The 16,855-nt window shown below is 38.4% G+C and overlaps 1 protein-coding gene across 7 annotated transcripts in view; it reads left to right on the forward strand.

Moving 5' to 3' along the window:
• BMAL2 (basic helix-loop-helix ARNT like 2) overlaps positions 1-16,855 on the forward strand; it is a 107,725-nt gene that overhangs the window by 5,520 nt on the left and 85,350 nt on the right. The gene's annotated exons all lie outside the window — the stretch shown is intronic.

Consider the following 16,855-nt stretch of genomic DNA (forward strand, 5'->3'; position numbering starts at 1 on the left):
TGCTTCTTCCCTTTTGTTTTTACACTGTGTGTGTGTGTGTGTGTGTGTGTGTGTGTGTGTGCGCACGCGCCTATTAAAACACTTGGCCTGCTTGCCACAAGTTATTTAGGTAGATTTCTTAGTTCCATTCCCATTCTAGGAGAGCAGGGTTGATTCTTACTCATCTCTACAATCTCCCAACTCCTTGTACCTATTAAATGCCTAATGAAGGTTTGTTGATTTTAAATGAATGATTGGTCTAAGGTGTGGACAGAGCTGGTTCATTCATAAACTATCCATTAAATACACACTACGGTACTAAGCAAAGAGAGACGGAGAAATGGATACAGCCAGAAAAAAGACTCAAGAGCTCATAAATAGGCAAAAAGCAGTTAAAATATGTGTAAGACAAGATAGAACCTAGTAAGATCTATAGTTTAACTGCTAGGAGTGAACCTCCCCACCCAAAGTTGGCCGAAATTATATCTAGTTCACGGGGCAGGGACTCACTTTCAGAGAAGGTACCAACTTTAGTATCGATGGGTAGAGAACTCTTGGGAAGGCAGCGAAGAAGATGGTCTTTGAGGACAGAGCACAGGCACGGATATGGAAAGCCATCAGTGACGTGCTTGGAAGAACTGGTGGTAGAATTTTTTTGGCTTTGGATAGGAAAAATGGAGAAGGAATTGACCGGTGAAGTTGCACTGTTAGTGTTGGGGGGGGGCTTCCCCTCCCAGGCCTGTGGTGCAGCAAGACAGTGGACCCAGAAAACCCACAGTATACAGGCAGTGATTTGCCTGCTCTCCAGAAGGAAGGATCCATGCATCTTCCTTTTGGCCCTCAGTCAGCAACAGAGCTTCTATGTCACCTTGGAAGACTAATTGTGGCATATTTCTAATCAGATAAAAAAAAAGCACAAGTCCCGGTTCCTGCCAGGTGGTTGGCTCTTAGGTCTTAGCCTTTACTGTAAATCCTTTGGACCACTTCTTTCTCTCTCCCATCTTTTCTTCCCTGAAAAAGCAGCTGCTTCTGTCTTTAGATCCATTTCACAGTCATCTGAAAAGCATCGTAAGTACGGTTTCATTTATTCTCATTACAGCCTGTTGGGAAGCAGGTCTCTAGACTTCTAATGGCCTTTCCTACATTGTTCCACTGTCCCCATCGCTGATAGACCCTCGGGAGGGATGTGTGCTCTGGGTGTGCTCTCAGACGCTTCCCTGCAGTTCCGTGGGACCAAGCTGAAAAATACCCTCAGCCTTGACTTCCAACATAAACACTTAGTGCAGGTTTGTGAACCAAAAGGAAGCTAGTGCCCAGCACATCTGAACATGCTGCTAATGTGAAGAGAGCACTCATGGAAACACCCATGTGTGATAACCTCACAAGGTGTTCTTATTTTGATTCAGACACAGTGCGGACGATCTCGGGTTTAGAAGATACTTAAAAGCAGAAGCTCTAGGGGCACCTGGGTGGCTCGGTGGGGCATCTGCCTTCTGCTCAGGTCGTGATCCTGGGGTCCTGGGATCAAGACCCCCACTGGGCTCTTTGCGGAGACCCTGCTTCTCCCTCTGCCTCTCTCTCTCTCTGTCTCTCATGAATAAATAAATAAGATCTTAAAAAAATATATTAAAGCAGAAGCTCTATATACATTAAAGTACCTCTTCACCTTTTTTCCTTAGGAGAGGAGAATGTAGAAAGAATGGACAATTGCTGAGCTAGGATAGTTCCAAAGCCATGTGTATTTTACAGAAACACAGATTTTAAAAGATCAATACATAGTAAATAGAATTGAAATTGAACACTTTATAAAGTAGATATTGATATCTAAATGAATACATGATTGTGAAGATTAATACTTGTTTTGTCAAAGATGTAGAGAAAATATTGAAATGTTGAACACAATTTCCACCTCTGCATGTATTTCTTCCCAGCTCCCTGGCTGGAGCATTGGATGTCCTGAGTTACGAGGTAGCTCAGATAGGCTGTGTTTGCACTGCCAGGGAGACCAACCATATTGCTCTAATAGGCCATCCCTTCTGTAAGATTTATCCAGACAACCACACTCACCTAGAAAAAAAAACAGACCAAACCCAATTTTCCATGCATCCTGCTGCTGATGGCTTCTTAGGACAATTCTCCTTTTCTTTAGTTTTCAGCCTGAGTTCAACTAGCCCTTTTGGCTCATCAGTTTCTTTCAACAATAATCATAGCTACCTCTGGGATGTGTGTTTGGTTGTTAAGCAAAGCAACCTGGACTTGGGGGGAGGGGGTTCAAATTCACACTTCAAATTGTAGAAGGCATCGAGGACAAATTATCTATCAAGAGGTTTAAAAATAACCATTTAGTAGCTCTTTGTCTAGGAAGAGCCCGGAAGCAGCTTTAACTTCTGATCATCATTGTAACAATGACGTGTGAGGCCTAGATGGTGTTAACGTCACAAATGTCACTTTGGGTTTTATTGCTTTTAAAACTATCGTGTTTCAGTTTGTAGAGCTTGAACAGTTTGCCTGTTGCAGTGTAATGCTTTCCCCTCTCCCCCACTTTGAAAGGGTCTTTTTCTAGAACAGTCACCATTCAGTGAAAAGATACACAAATATTTTTGTGAACTCTGATGATTATTTTTCTCTCAGTTAAACTGAAGGCGTCTCATTTTGTTAAGGCTTTAGTTGTCAGGAACCATTGTATCTTTAAAAAAAAAATTATCCACATTTATTAACAAATTTTAAATAGTTGACATACTATATTATGCAAGTTTCAGGGATACAACATAGTGAATCAGTTGACAATTATATACATTACAAAACGTTCACCATGATGGGCGCTTCTCTCATACAAAGTTATTATAGTTATTATCAACTATATTCCCTATGCTGTACTTCTCATCCCCATGACTTATTTATTTTCTAGCTGAAACTTTGTACCTCTTAATCTCCTTCACATATTTCACGTGTTCCCCCCTTGTCCCTCCCTTCTGGCAACCACCGGTTTGTTCTGTGTATTTATGAGTCTGTTTTGTTGTTGTTTGTTGTTCATTTGTTTTGTTTTTTAGATTCTCCATGTGAGTGAAATCATATGGTATTTGTCTTTCTCTAATTTATTTCATTTAGCCTAATAAGTGACTAATAAGGACTTTCTAGGTCCTTCCATGTTGTTGTGAATGGCAAGATTTCATTCTTTTTTATGGTTGAGTAATATTCCATTGTTGTGTATATATACCACATCTTCTGTACTCATTCATCCATCGATGGACACTTAGGCTGCCTCCATATCTTGGCTATTATAAATAATGCTGCAATAAACATCGTGATGCATATATACTTTCAAATTACAGTTGATACTTGAACAACATGTGTTTGAATTGTGATGGTCCACTTATACACAGATTTCTTTTAAAAGATTTTATTTATTTGAGAATGAGAGAGCACACAAGTCGGGGAAGAGGGAGAAGCAGGCTTCCCGCTGAGCAGGGAGCCCAAAGCGGGGCTCGATCCCAGGACCCTGGGATCATGACCTGAGCTGAAGGCAGACACTTAACCAACTGAGCCATCCAGGAGTCCATATACAGATTTTTTTTTTAATATGTATAAATACAGTACAGTACTGTAAATGTATTTTCTCATGATTTTCTTAACATTTTCTTTTCTCCAGCTGACTTTATTGTAAGAATACAGTATATGATACATATAACATACAAAATACGTGTTAATCTGGTATGTAGATTATTGGTAAGGTTTCCAGTCAACAGTAGGTTGTTAGTAGTTGTCATTGTGGAGTCAAAAGTTATATGTGGATTTTTGACTGTGCAGGTGGCCAAGCCCCTAACCACTGTGTTGTTCAAGGGTCAACTGTAGTGTTTTCATTTTCTGGGTAAATACCCAGAAGTGGAATTAATGGATTGTATGGTAGTCTTATTTTTTGAGGAACCTCCATACTGTTTTCCCTAGTGGCTGCACCAATTACGTCCCCACAACAGTGCACAAGGGTTCCCTTTGCTCCACATCCTTGTCGACACTTGCTATTTCTTGTCTTTTTGATACTAGCCGTTCTGACTGGTGTGAAGGTGATATTTCATTATGGTTTTAGTTTGCACTTCCCTAATGATTAGTGAACATCTTTTCATATGTATTAGTCATCTGTATGTCTTTGGAAAAATGTCTATTTGGGTCCTCTGCCCATTTTTAAAATCAGATTATTTATTTTGTTGGTGTTGAGCTGTATAAGTTCTTTATAAATTTTGGGTATTAACCCCGCATTGGACATATCGTTTGCAGATATCTTCTTTTGTTCAGAAGGCTGTCCTTCATTTTGTTGATTTTTTTTTTTTTTTCTGTGTAAAACCTTTTTAGTTTGATGTAGTCCTGATAGTTTATTTTTGCTTTTGTTTCCCATCCATGGGGAGACAGATCCAGAAAAATGTTGCTAAGGCTGACATCCAAAGGTTTACTGCCTGTGTTTTCTTCTGTGAGCTTTATGGTTTCAGGTCTCACATGTAGGTGTTTAATCTCTTTTGAGTTTATTATTTTTCTTTTTTTTGATTAGTGTATGAAAGTGATCCAGTTTCATTCTTTTGCATGTAGCTGTCCAGTTTACTCAACACTGCTTATTAAAAAAACTGGTTTTTTTTCATTGTATATTCTTGCTTCCTTTGCCATAGATTAGTTGACCATATAAACCTGGGCTTATTTCTGGGCTGTCTGTCCTATTCCTTTGACCTGTGTCCGTTTTTGTGCTGGTACCATACTGTTTTGATTACTATAGCTTTGTAGTATATCTTGAAAACTGGAGTTGTGTTAAGCCTTCAGTTTTGTTTTGCTTAAGATTCCTTTGGCTATTCAGGGTCTTCTGTGGTTCTACACAAATTTTAGCACTATTTGGTCTAGTTCTATGAAAAATGCTGTTGGTATTTTGATAGGAATTGCATTGAATCTGTAGATTGCCTTGGGTAGTATAGACATTTCAACAACATTAATTCTTCCAATCCATGAGAATGGTATAGACCTAAAGTATAGGTCTTTCACATCCTTGGTTAAATTTATTCCTAGGTATTTTATTTATTTATTTACTTTGATGCAGTGATAAATGTGATTGTTCTCTTAATTTCTCTTTCTGCTAGTTTGTTATTAGGGTATAAAAATGAACCAGATTTCTGTGTATTAATTTTGTATTCTGAAACTTTACTGATTTTATTAGTTCTAATAGTTTTTTGGTAGAGTCTTTAAGGTTTTCTATATGTAGAATCATCTCCTCTGCAAATAATGACAGTTTATTTCTTCCTTACCGATTTGGATGCTTTTTATTCCTTTTCTTTGATTGCTGTGGCTAGGACTTCCAGTATTGTGTTGAATAAAAGTGGTGAGAGTGGACATCCTTGTGTTGTTCCTGATCTTAGAGGAAAAGCTTTTAGCTTTTTACCATTAAGTATGATGTTAACTGTGGGTTTGCCATATGAGGACTTTATTATATTGAGGTATGTTCCCTCTATAACAACTTTTTTTAGAGTTTTTTCTTATGGATTGTGTTGGATTTTGTCAAATGATTTTTCTGTATCTATTGAGATGATCATATAGTTTTTATTCTTAATTGTTAATGTAGTATATCATGTTGATTGATTTGTAGACATTAAACCATCCTTGCATCCCAGGAATAAATCCCATTTGATCATGGTGAATGATCCTTTTAATGTATTCTTAAATTTGGTTTGCTAATATTTTGTTGAGAATTTTTACATCTATGTTCATCAGAGATATTGGTCTGTACTTTTTTGTTATAGTGTCTTTTTCTAGTTTTAGTATCAAGGTATTGCTGGCTTTGTAGAATAAATTTAGAAGCATTCCTTCCTCTTTAATTTTTTAGAATAGTTTGAGACAGGTATTGACTTTTTTATTTTTTAAAGATTTTATTTACTTTGAGAGAGAGAGTATGAGCTGGGGGAGGGGAGGTGAGAGAAAGAATCTCAAGAAGACTCTGTGCTGAGCACAGAGACTGATGCAGGGCTCGATATCACAACCCTGAGATCATGACCTGAGCCGAAAGCAACAGTTGGAGGCTTAACCAGCTGAGCCACCCAGGCACCTCTCTATTTTAAATGTTTGGTAGAATTCACCTGTGAAGAAATTGGATCCTGGACTTTTGTTTCTTGGGGTTTTTTTTGTGTTTTTTTTTTTTATTATTGATTCCATTTCATTACTAGTAATCAATCTGTTCAGCTTTTCTCTTTCTTCCTGATTCAGTTTTACAAGATTGTGTGTTTCTAGGAATTTATTCATTTCTTTTAGGGTGTCCAATTTGTTGGCATACAATTTCTCATAGTAGTCTCTCATAATTGTGTGTTTTTCTGTGGTGTCAGTTTTACCTCTCCTCTTTCTTTTCTGATTTTATTTGAGCCCTGTTTTTTTCTTGATGAGTCTGGATAGATGGTTATCGATTTTCAAAGAACCAACTCTTGGTTTCATTGATCTTTTTTATTGTTGTTTTTAGGGTTTTTTCCCCCCTATTTCATATTTTCTGCTCCAATCTTTACTGTTTCCTTCCTTCTACTACTTTGGACTTTTTCTTTTTTCTAGTTCCAGTAGGTATAAGGTTAGATTGTTTGAGTTTTTTCTTATTTCTTAAGGTTAAGTCTGTATTGCTCTGAACTTCCCTCTTAGAACTGCTTTTGCTGCATCCCAAAGATTTTGAATCATTTTGTTTCTATTTTCATTTGTCTCCATGTGTTTTTTTTTTTTTTTTACTTTCCTCTTTGATTTCTTCATTGACCCATTGGTTGTTTAGTAACATGTTTAGCCTTCGCATGTATGTGTTTTTTTATAGTTTTGTTTTCTTGTAATTGATTTCTAGTTTTATAACATTGTAGTCAGAAAAGGTGCTTGGTATGATTTCAGTTTTCTTAAATTTATTAACCCCTGTTTTGTGGCCTAATGTATGATCTGTCCTGGAGAATATTCCTTGTGTACTTGGAAAAGTATATTCTGCTTTTTTTGGATGGGATGTTCTGTATATATCTGTTAAGCCCATCTGATCTAATGTATCATTCAAAGCCACTGTTTGCTTATTGTTTTTCTGCCTGATTTCTCCACTGATGTAAGTGGAGTGGTAAAGTCCCCTACTATTATGTATTTTTGTCAGTTTTTCCCTTTATGTCTGTTGATATTTACCTTATATATTTAGGTGCTCCTATGTTAGGTACATAGATATTTACGATTGTTCTATCCTCATGTTGGATCAATCCCTTTATAACTATGTAATGCTTCTTTTTGGTCTTTTGTTACAGTCTTTCTTTTTAAGTGTATTTTGTCTGATGTAAGTAAGTATTGCTATCCTGTTTCCTGTTTCCAGTTGCATGGAACATTTTTTTCCATCCCTTCATTTTCAGTCTTTATATGTGTCTTAAATCTAAAGTGAGTCTCTTGTAGGTAGCATCTAGATGGGTCTTTTTTCACCCCATTCATTCACCCTGTGTTTTTTGATTGAAGCATTTATTCCATTTACATTGAAAGTAATTATTGAGAGATTTGTACTTGTTACCATTTTGTTAATTGTTTCTTGGTTGTTTTTGTAGTTCTTCTATGTTCCTTTCTTCTTTTCTTTCTCTCTTCACTTGTGACTTGATGACTTTAGTGTTTAGTATCCTGCAACTTTACTGAATTTGTTTATTACTTCCTGTAGTATTTTGGTGGAGTCTTTAGGATTTTCATTGTATAGTATCATGTGTCTGCAAATAGTGACAGTTTACCTTCTTCCTTACCAATATAGATGCTTATTTCTTTTTTTTTTTTTCTTTGTCCAATTGCTGTGGCTAGGACTTTCAGTCCTATGCTGAATAAAAGTGGTGAGAGTGGACATCCTTGTCTTGTTCCTGACCTTAGGGGAAAGTGTTACACTTTTTTTTTTCCCCATTAATTTTTTGTGTATCTGTTATAGGATTGTGGTTTGTGGTTGCCATGAGGTTCCTCTCTAACATCCTATGTATATAGTAGTCTATAGTAAATTGGTCACTTAAGTTTGAACACATTCTAAAAACACTACATTTATTTTTTTAAATTTTTTTTTTTTAATTTTAAGTAAACTTTACAGCACACGTGGGGCTCATAAAGCTACCATCCATCCCATTATATTACTGTTACAATATCATTGACTGTATTCTTTATACTCTGCTTTTTATTTCTGTGACTTACTCATTCCCTATCTGGAAGCCTGTATCTCCCTCTCTCCTTCACCCATTTTGCCCAACCCCCCGCCCCCCTCTTAAGTTCATTCTCTGTATTTATGTTTCTGATTCTGCTATTTGTTTATTCATTTTTTTCTTAGATTTCATTTATGAGTGGAATCATGGTATTTGTCTTTCTCAGTATGACTTATTTTGCTTAGCATTATACCTTCTAAGTCCATCCATGTTGTCTCCAGTGGCATGATCCATCCTTTTTTATGGCTGTGCAGTATTCCATTGTAGATATATACTACATTTTCCTTATCCATTCATCTATTAATGCATACTTAGGTTGCTTGCATGTCTTGGTTATTGTAAATAATGCTGCAATAAACATAGGGGTGCAGATATCTTTTTTAGTTAGTGTTTTCATGTTCCCTAGGTAAATACCCAGTAGTGGAATTATTGGATCATACGTTATTTATATTTTTAATTTTTGGAGGAACCTCCATACTGTTTTCCATAGTAGCTGCACCAGTTTGCTTTCCCACCAACAATGCACGAGGGCTCCTTTTTATCTGCATCCTTGCCAACACTTACTATTTCTTGTATTTTTGATTTTTGCCATTCTGACAGGTGTGAGGTGATACCTCATTATGGTTTTGATTTGCATTTCCCTGTTGACTAGTGATATTGAGTATCTTTTCATGTGTCTGTTGGCCATCTGTATGTCTTCTTTGAAAAAATGTCTATTCAGGTCCTCTGTCCATTTTTTAATTGGATTGTTTGGGTTTTTTGGTGTTCAGTTACATAAGTTTTTTATATATTTTGGACATTAACCCTCATTAGATATATCATTTGCAAATATCTTTTCCTATTCAGTAGGCTGTCTTTTAGTTCTGTTGATTATTTTTTGCTGTGAAGAAGCTTTTTATTTTGATGTAGTCCCAATAGTTTATTTTTGCTTTTGTTTCCTTTGCCTTAGGAGACACGTGTAGAAAAATGTTGCTATGGCTGATGTCAGGGAAATTACTGCCTGTGTTCTCTTGTAGGATTTTTATGGCTTCAGATCTCATGTTCAGGTCTTTAATACATTTTGAGTTTATTCTTTTTTATGGTGTTGGTAAATCGTCCAGTTTCTTTCTTTTACGTGTAGCTGTCCAGTTTTCCCAGCACCATTTATTGAAAAGACTCTCTTTTCCCCATTGTGTATTCTTGCCTCCTTTGTCATAGATTGACCATATAAATGTCAGTTTATATCTGGTATCTCTTTCTGTTCTATTGATCTGTGTGTCTATTTTTGTGTCAGTACCATGCTGTTTTGATCACTACAGCTTTGTAGTATATCTTGAAATCTAGAATTGTAATATCTCCAGCTTCATTATTCTTTCTCAGGATTGTTTGACTATTTGGGGTCTTTTGTGTTTCCATATAAATTTTAGTATTATTTGTTCTAGTTTTGTGAAAAATGCTGTTGGTATTTTGATAGAGATTGAATTGAATCTGTAGATTTCTTTGGGTAATATGGACATTTTGACAGTATTAAGTCTTTAAATCCATGAGCATGGAATATCTTTCCATTTGTTTTATCTTCCCCTGTGTTTCTTTCATGCATGTTTTATAGTTATTTGAGTACAGGTCTTTCACCTCCTTGGTTAAGTTTATTCCTAGGTATTTTATTCTTTTGTGGTGCAATTGTAAATGGTGTTTTTTTAAAATTTCTCTTTCTGTAACTTTGTTGTTACTGTATAAAAATGCAATCAGTTTCTGGGTATTAACTTTGTATCCTGCAACTTCACTGAATTTGTTTATTACTTCCTGTAGTATTTTGGTGGAGTCTTTAGGATTTTCATTGTATAGTATCATGTGTCTGCAAATAGTGACAGTTTACCTTCTTCCTTACCAATATAGATGCTGCTTATTTCTTTTTTTTTTTTCTTTGTCCAATTGCTGTGGCTAGGACTTTCAGTACTATGCTGAATAAAAGTGGTGAGAGTGGACATCCTTGTCTTGTTCCTGACCTTAGGGGAAAGCTCTGTTTTTCACCATTGAGGATGATGTTAGCTATGGATGTGTCATTCATGGCCTTTTTTAATGTTGAGTATGTTCCCTCTAACCCCATTTTGTTTAGAGTTTTTATCATGAATGAGTGTTGAATCTTGTCAAATGCTTTTCCTGAATCTATTGAGATAATATGATTTTTATCCCTTGTTTTGTTGATGTGGTGTATTATGTTGATTTGTGAATATTAAACCATTCTTGCGGGCGCCTGGGTGGCTCAGTCGGTTAAGCGACTGCCTTCGGCTCAGGTCATGATCCTGGAATCCCGGGATCAAGTCCCGCACCGGGCTCCCTGCTCGGCAGGGAGTCTGCTTCTCCCTCTGACCCTCCCCCCTCTCATGAGCTCTCTCTCTCTCTCATTCTGTCTCAAATAAATAAATAAAATCTTTAAAAAAAAAAAAGAAAAACATTCTTGCGTCCTGAGAATAAATCCTACCTGATGGTGGTGAATGATTTTTTTAATGTGGTTTGCTAATATTTTGTAGAGAATTTTTGCAACTATGTTCATCAGAGATATTGGCCTATAGTTTTTTTTTTTTTTTCTCTGATGTCTTTGTCTGGCTTTGGTATCAGGGTAATGCTGACCTTGTAGAATATACTTGGAAGTTTTCCTTCCTCTTCTATTTCTTGGAATGGTTTGAAGAGAATAGGTATTAACTCTTCTTTAAATGTCTGGTAGAATTCACCTGTCAAACCATCCGGTCCTGGACTTTTATTTTTTGGTAGTTTTGTTTACCAGTTCAATTTCATTACTTGTAATAGGTCTGTTTAGATTTTCTGTTTCCTCTGGTTCAGTTTTGCAAGATTGTATGTTTCTAGGAATTTATCTATTTCTTGTAGGATGTCCAGTTTGTTGATATGTAATTTTACATATTCTCTTATAATCCTTTGTGTTTCTGTGGTGTCAATTGTTACTTCTCCTTTCTTGTTTCTGATTTTATTTGAGTCCTTTGTCTTTTTTTCTTGATAAGTCCAGGTAAGGGTTTGTCTCTTTTGTTTATCTTTTCAAAGAATCAGCTCTTGGTTTCAATGATTTTTTTTTTCTTCCTTTCTTTTTTTTTTAGTCTTTACCTCATTTATTTCTGCTCTGATCTTTATTTCCTTTCTTCTACTCACCTTGGGTTTGGTTTGTTCTTTTTTTTTTTCCTAGTCCCTTTAAGTATAAGGTTAGATTGTTTATTTGAGTTTTTTGGGTTTTTTTGTTTGTTTGTTTCATTCTTTTGTATGTAGCTGTCCAGCTTTCCCAACACCATTTGTTGAAGAGACTGTCTTTTTCCTATTGCATATTTTCTCCTTTGTCGAACATTAACTGACCATGTAATCATGGGTTTATTTCTGGGGTCCCTCTTTTTTTTTTTTTTTTAAAGATTTTATTTATTTATTTGAGAGAGAGAGAGAATGAGAGACAGGGAGCACGAGAGGGAAGAGGGCAGAGGGAGAAGCAGACTCCCTGCTGAGCAGGGAGCCCGATGCGGGGCTCGATCCCGAGACTCCAGGATCACGACCTGAGCCGAAGGCAGTCGCTTAACCAACTGAGCCACCCAGGCGCCCCTCGGGGTCCCTCTTCTGTCCTGTTGATCTATGTTTCTATTTTTGTGCCAATACCATACTGTTTTGATTACTATAGCTTTGTAGTATAACCTGAAATCTGGAGCTACTCTTTTAAACCATTGCTTTTTACAGAAAGAATAAAGAAAAAATAATAATAAAAGAAAAATGGAGCAGAGAGAATATTCCCACAATTCTTCAGCCCTTTTAAACTGCTGCTTTTTTTCCATGTTCCAGTACCAGTGGGCTGGTGTGGGCTTGCAGATCCTTGGCTTCCTGAGGTCACAAGCTTTCTGTGATGATCTGACCCACCAGTTATGGCATTGTGACCCACTAATTATGGCATCTGAACCTTCGCCTTATGATGTCCGGATCCTGCTCTGGTTTGAGCTTTTAAGGTAGAGAGGGGCAGAGTGTTCCCACAGCTCCTCAGCGCTTTTAAGCCTGGCTTCTTTTTCTGTGCCCCAGCATGACTAGGGCTGGTGTGGGCTTGTGGACTCTAGGCTCACTAAAGTTGCAGGCTCACAAAGATGACCAGACTCACCCATTCTGGCATCCGGATCCTGCTCCAGTCTAGGTTTTTAAGGTGGGGTGAGAGCATCAACTGTGCCCTTCTCCAGGCTCTCTAGTCTGGAGAGTGTTCTGCAGCTCTTCTGTCTATGGGAGGAGGTGAGCTCAGGATCCTCCTACTCCACCATCTTCCTTAAACTGCAACCATTGTGTCTTTCATAGGTTCTGTGTGGCATCTGTCATACCAAATCATGCTTGATTAATATTAAGCATGTACCATGTTTTCTGTTTACTCATAAACTGCAAGAATTATGTTTTCCCATGTGTAACAATGATGTGGGTGTAGACCATCCAAATCTAAGTATGTTTTTGTGCTTTTTGGAAAAACATGCTGATGTTCAAAATGCTAAACCCTGTATTGTTTTTATGCATGAGGATCAATCTGGTCTGGAACAAGTTAGGGGACTTTCCTGTTTTGATGTGGAACTGAAATTCTGATGAACCTTTGTTTCTTGCTTTTGCCTATACCTGGATTAGGTTATAATGCCTATGAAATGTTGGCCTTTTCCGGAATGGCCCTAGTCAGGGAAGCATTCTTCAGTGCTTATTTCACTCTGACCATATTCTGCATCACAACTGAGTGGTTTTCCATGACTCCAATTTCCTCATAGTCATAATGGGTGTTTCTCCTACCCCTTGGCTTCATTTCAAAAGTTTAGCATAGTCTGGTCTCCAGAGCTTTAACCTTTTAACCTCTCCTTCAATTCCTGCTAGACATTTGGATGTGTTGCCATTTCTGTGAAGCGCTGATGTCCAAAACTGAACTTCTTCTGTTGGGAGGGAATGTGAATTAGTGACCTACTTTTGGCTTTGAGAGGATCTGAACTCTTTTACCTAATTATTGTGTGATCTTTGGCACGTGTATCAGTTTGGGTTCAACCAGAGGAACAGAACTAGTAGGAGATGTGTATATTAAGAGGTTTATTGCAAGGAATTGGCTTATGTAACTGTGAGGGCAGACAGGGCAAGACGAGAACCCACAGGCAAGGCTGTGAGGAAAGGCCGGCTAGAACTCTCAGACACAGGCTGAAGCAGCTGTCCATAGGTGGAGTGTCTTTGTCTTCTTCGGAGAAGCCTTAGCTCTGTTTTTAAGGTCTTTCAACTGATTAAATCAGACCCACCCAGATTATCTAGAATAATCTCCCTTATTAAGGTCAACTGATTATGGCCTTTGGACTTGAATCACATCCGCTAAATACCTTCCTGGCAACACTTAGCGTTTGAGTAACTGAGGACTGTAGCCTAGCCAAGTTGACACAGCAAGAAGACCCATCACAGCAAGTTATTTCACTTCTCTAAGCCTGTTTCCTCATCTGCTAAACCACCACTGGGGGGTTGTTGTGGGGATTGTATAAGATAAGGTAGGTAAAGGCTACGGTGCCTTGCACTTAAGGGTTCAGTAAAGGATTATTCTATTTGTTGTGCTGGTACAGTATGTGTGTGTGTGGGGGGGGTAACGATGGTGGCTGTGGTCTCACCTACAAAAGTGCCTTAATCCCCGTTTTTGTCACTTTCCTGATCATTCTGCTTCATTGCGGTGGTTGGCTTCCTAACTGGTATTTCTTCTCCTCCATCTTCATTTTTTTCCCTCAAGGCTGTAATGGAAGCTTAAAGTAGCTCACTACTCTCCATCTCTGAAAAAAATCTTAACTGAAATCCAGACACACTAGGTTCAATGCTTTCCTCAATGTATCCATCAATACTACAACACCCTTTTCCAGAAAGCCCCCACCTCCTTGCTGAAAGCTAGTGGAATAGAGGACTGCCTTCTCCAGTGGCATCAAAATTCATTCTAGTATATTCTTTTTTTTTTTTTTTTTAATTTCTGTAGTAATTGAGAGTGGACGTGCATGAGAACTGTTTCTCTGTAAGAGGCTGTTGTATTTACTTCTTTTTCTTTCATTTAAACTGCAGTATAACACATGGCTGGGCAAATAATTGCACACCCTGAGTCTCACTGTCCTCTGCTGTCTGGTGAGTGACTTGGACAAGGTGATTTCCTTTGTTCCGTTTGCCTCCTCTTGATCTTTTATTGTAAATTAAGAAAACCAGATATCTTTTTAGGATTTTCTCCAAAAACTTTATACTAATTTTTAAGATCAAAAGCGGTTTGTTTTTTCCAGATCAAAACAGATACATAACAGGCAACACTTAAATATAGTTGAATCAAGTAATAAAAATTCACCTGGGAAAATCTTTCACGTCCCCACTCCATCAATAAGAAACGATGTGTGGGGGCGCCTGGGTGGCCTCAGTCACTTAAACATCCGGCTCTTGGTTTCGGCTTCGGTCATGATCTCGGGGTTGTGAGACGGAGCCCTGCATCAGGCTCTGGGCTTGGTTTGGAGTCTGCTTGAGATTCTCTTTCCATCGCCCTCTGCCCCTCTCCCCCTTCTCTCTCTCTGTCAAAAAACCAAAAAACAAAAAACCAATGTGTGAACAAATGAATGCAGCTAGGAACTGTTATAGTCTATAGGAATAACATCTTTGGCATTGAATGTCACACAGGCAAGCGAATGGGCCATATTCCTCACGGCTTAACATGAGCCAGGGTGGATCTGGTTTCCTGTGGGAGGGGCCAGGGATTTCCCAGGCTTGCTCAGAGCAAAGGCATTCCAGAGCACATATGAGGTAGGATATGGATTTGTTTATATTACAGTGTGTACTAAAAAGAGCCTTAAAATGAGCAGGTGCCCTGGACCTCATGCACAGTGTATACTGAGGCTCCCCATATCTGGTTCTGAGGGCACAGTGTTCAGAGTGGAACACAAACCAGTTGTATGGGTGTGAATGGGAGAGAGATAGGAAGTTTATGGCTTCCAAACCCTAGAATGAACTCAAAAACCTGTTCTCCAGTTTGTAGCACAACCAGGTAGAAAGGACATGGTAGGAAAGAGCTAGTGTATTCCCCTCAGCTGTGGTCCTATCATGTCCTGCATATCATCCCAACAGTACATATTCATCAAGCTACTTCGAAGTAGACATTCTGCTGTGATATTGACCCAAAAGACTGCTCCTTCATGGAACCTAAAATCTAACAGGTCCTTCTTTGTATCCTGGAGTTCTACCAGGTATTAACCCAAGGCTGGAGTGCTGTTGGCGATGTGGTAAAATGGAGGGGAAGGACAAAATTGGGGAAAGGCATCATTTAGGCATATCAGTGAATAAAAGCTAGTGCACAATCTTGAGGCGACGAGGAATGTGGCCCGCTCACTTGCCTGTGTGACATTTAATGCCGACAATGTTATTCCTATAGACTATAACAGTTCCCAAGTGTTTTTTCGTTTTGTTTTTAGGGCGAGATGGGGGGAGGGGCTGAGGGAGAGGGAAAGAATCTTAAGCACACTGGCATGGAGACTGACGTGGGGCTCAATTTTATGATCCTGAGATCATGAGCTGAAATCAAGAGTTGGCCACTTAACTGACTGGGCCACCCAGACAGCCCCCCAGCCCCCCAAGTTCATTTAAGATGTGAAGCCCAATGTGATTCATGCAACCTGAATAACCTAACCCCTGAGGCTCTCTGACACCGTGCATTGTTCACAGTCTTACTCCCAGAGCGCTTTCCCCAACCCAGTTAACTCAGTTTTCCTGTCTGCTGAGTGATTCTCTGAGTCCATTCTAACCATTCAGAGCTCTTCCCTAGTGTCAACATTTTGCTTTCCGCTGTAACTCTTACTTGGGCTCTCACTTTGCCTACACTGTATTTGATCACAGTGAGTAAATTTCCAGCTGTTCTCTCTTCGGTTTTTGGTTCCACACGCCAGCCAGACATTTGGTTTGACGATGTAAATGTCATGCCGGTCACTTTTGCAGATGGCATATTTTGAGGAGGCTTTATTCAATTTGTTAGATATAATCTGAATCCAAGAAGATGCTGTTAGGGTGGTGCCAAAGAAGATTAAACTTAACCAAAAAAAGGGCCAGTACCTAAGTATTTAAAAAAAAAAAAAAAAAAAGCAGATGTATGAAAGGTAAAGAGGTAGCTTAACAACAGCCCATAGAAAAGACAGATTTAGGTTTACTCAAGGAAAGCCCTGTTTGGGAGTCAGAAGACTCACACGGCAGTCTGTCCTCCATCAGTGTCTGGCTGTCTGAAAAAGGGCAAAGAACTTAATCCACTGTGGAATTCTTTTTCTTTCTTGGAAAAAGAGGGAGTTATATTAGACCATCTGTAATACCAGTTACAATTCTAAAATTACACTGTTGATTCATTCATTTATATAAAGGCCCAATATATGAAATAAAAGCTAATGCAGTCTTATAAATAACAACAGTATGTTAAAACATTATCAGTAAGAGTTCTGCTCTCCCCTCTGTGGGCCAGACAACTCCCGGGTGTTATGTTCTGATCATTCCACACATCAAAGGAAGTTTTTGGTTAAAGTCTGTCCAGAGAGAGCAACCACACTAGTAACAAGACATCCTATATGGGTATTGTTTGAGGGAGTCACATGGTTTGGTTTAGGGGGGAGAAGAATTTAGGGCAAAAGTATGGGATATTATGGTTGTCAACCAAAGTTTGAGGGGTTCTGTACTATATGGACTAC

This window comes from Leptonychotes weddellii, chromosome 5 (genome assembly GCF_054177405.1).
Source record: "Leptonychotes weddellii isolate Sample4059 chromosome 5, ASM5417740v2, whole genome shotgun sequence".
NCBI lineage: Eukaryota > Metazoa > Chordata > Mammalia > Carnivora > Phocidae > Leptonychotes > Leptonychotes weddellii.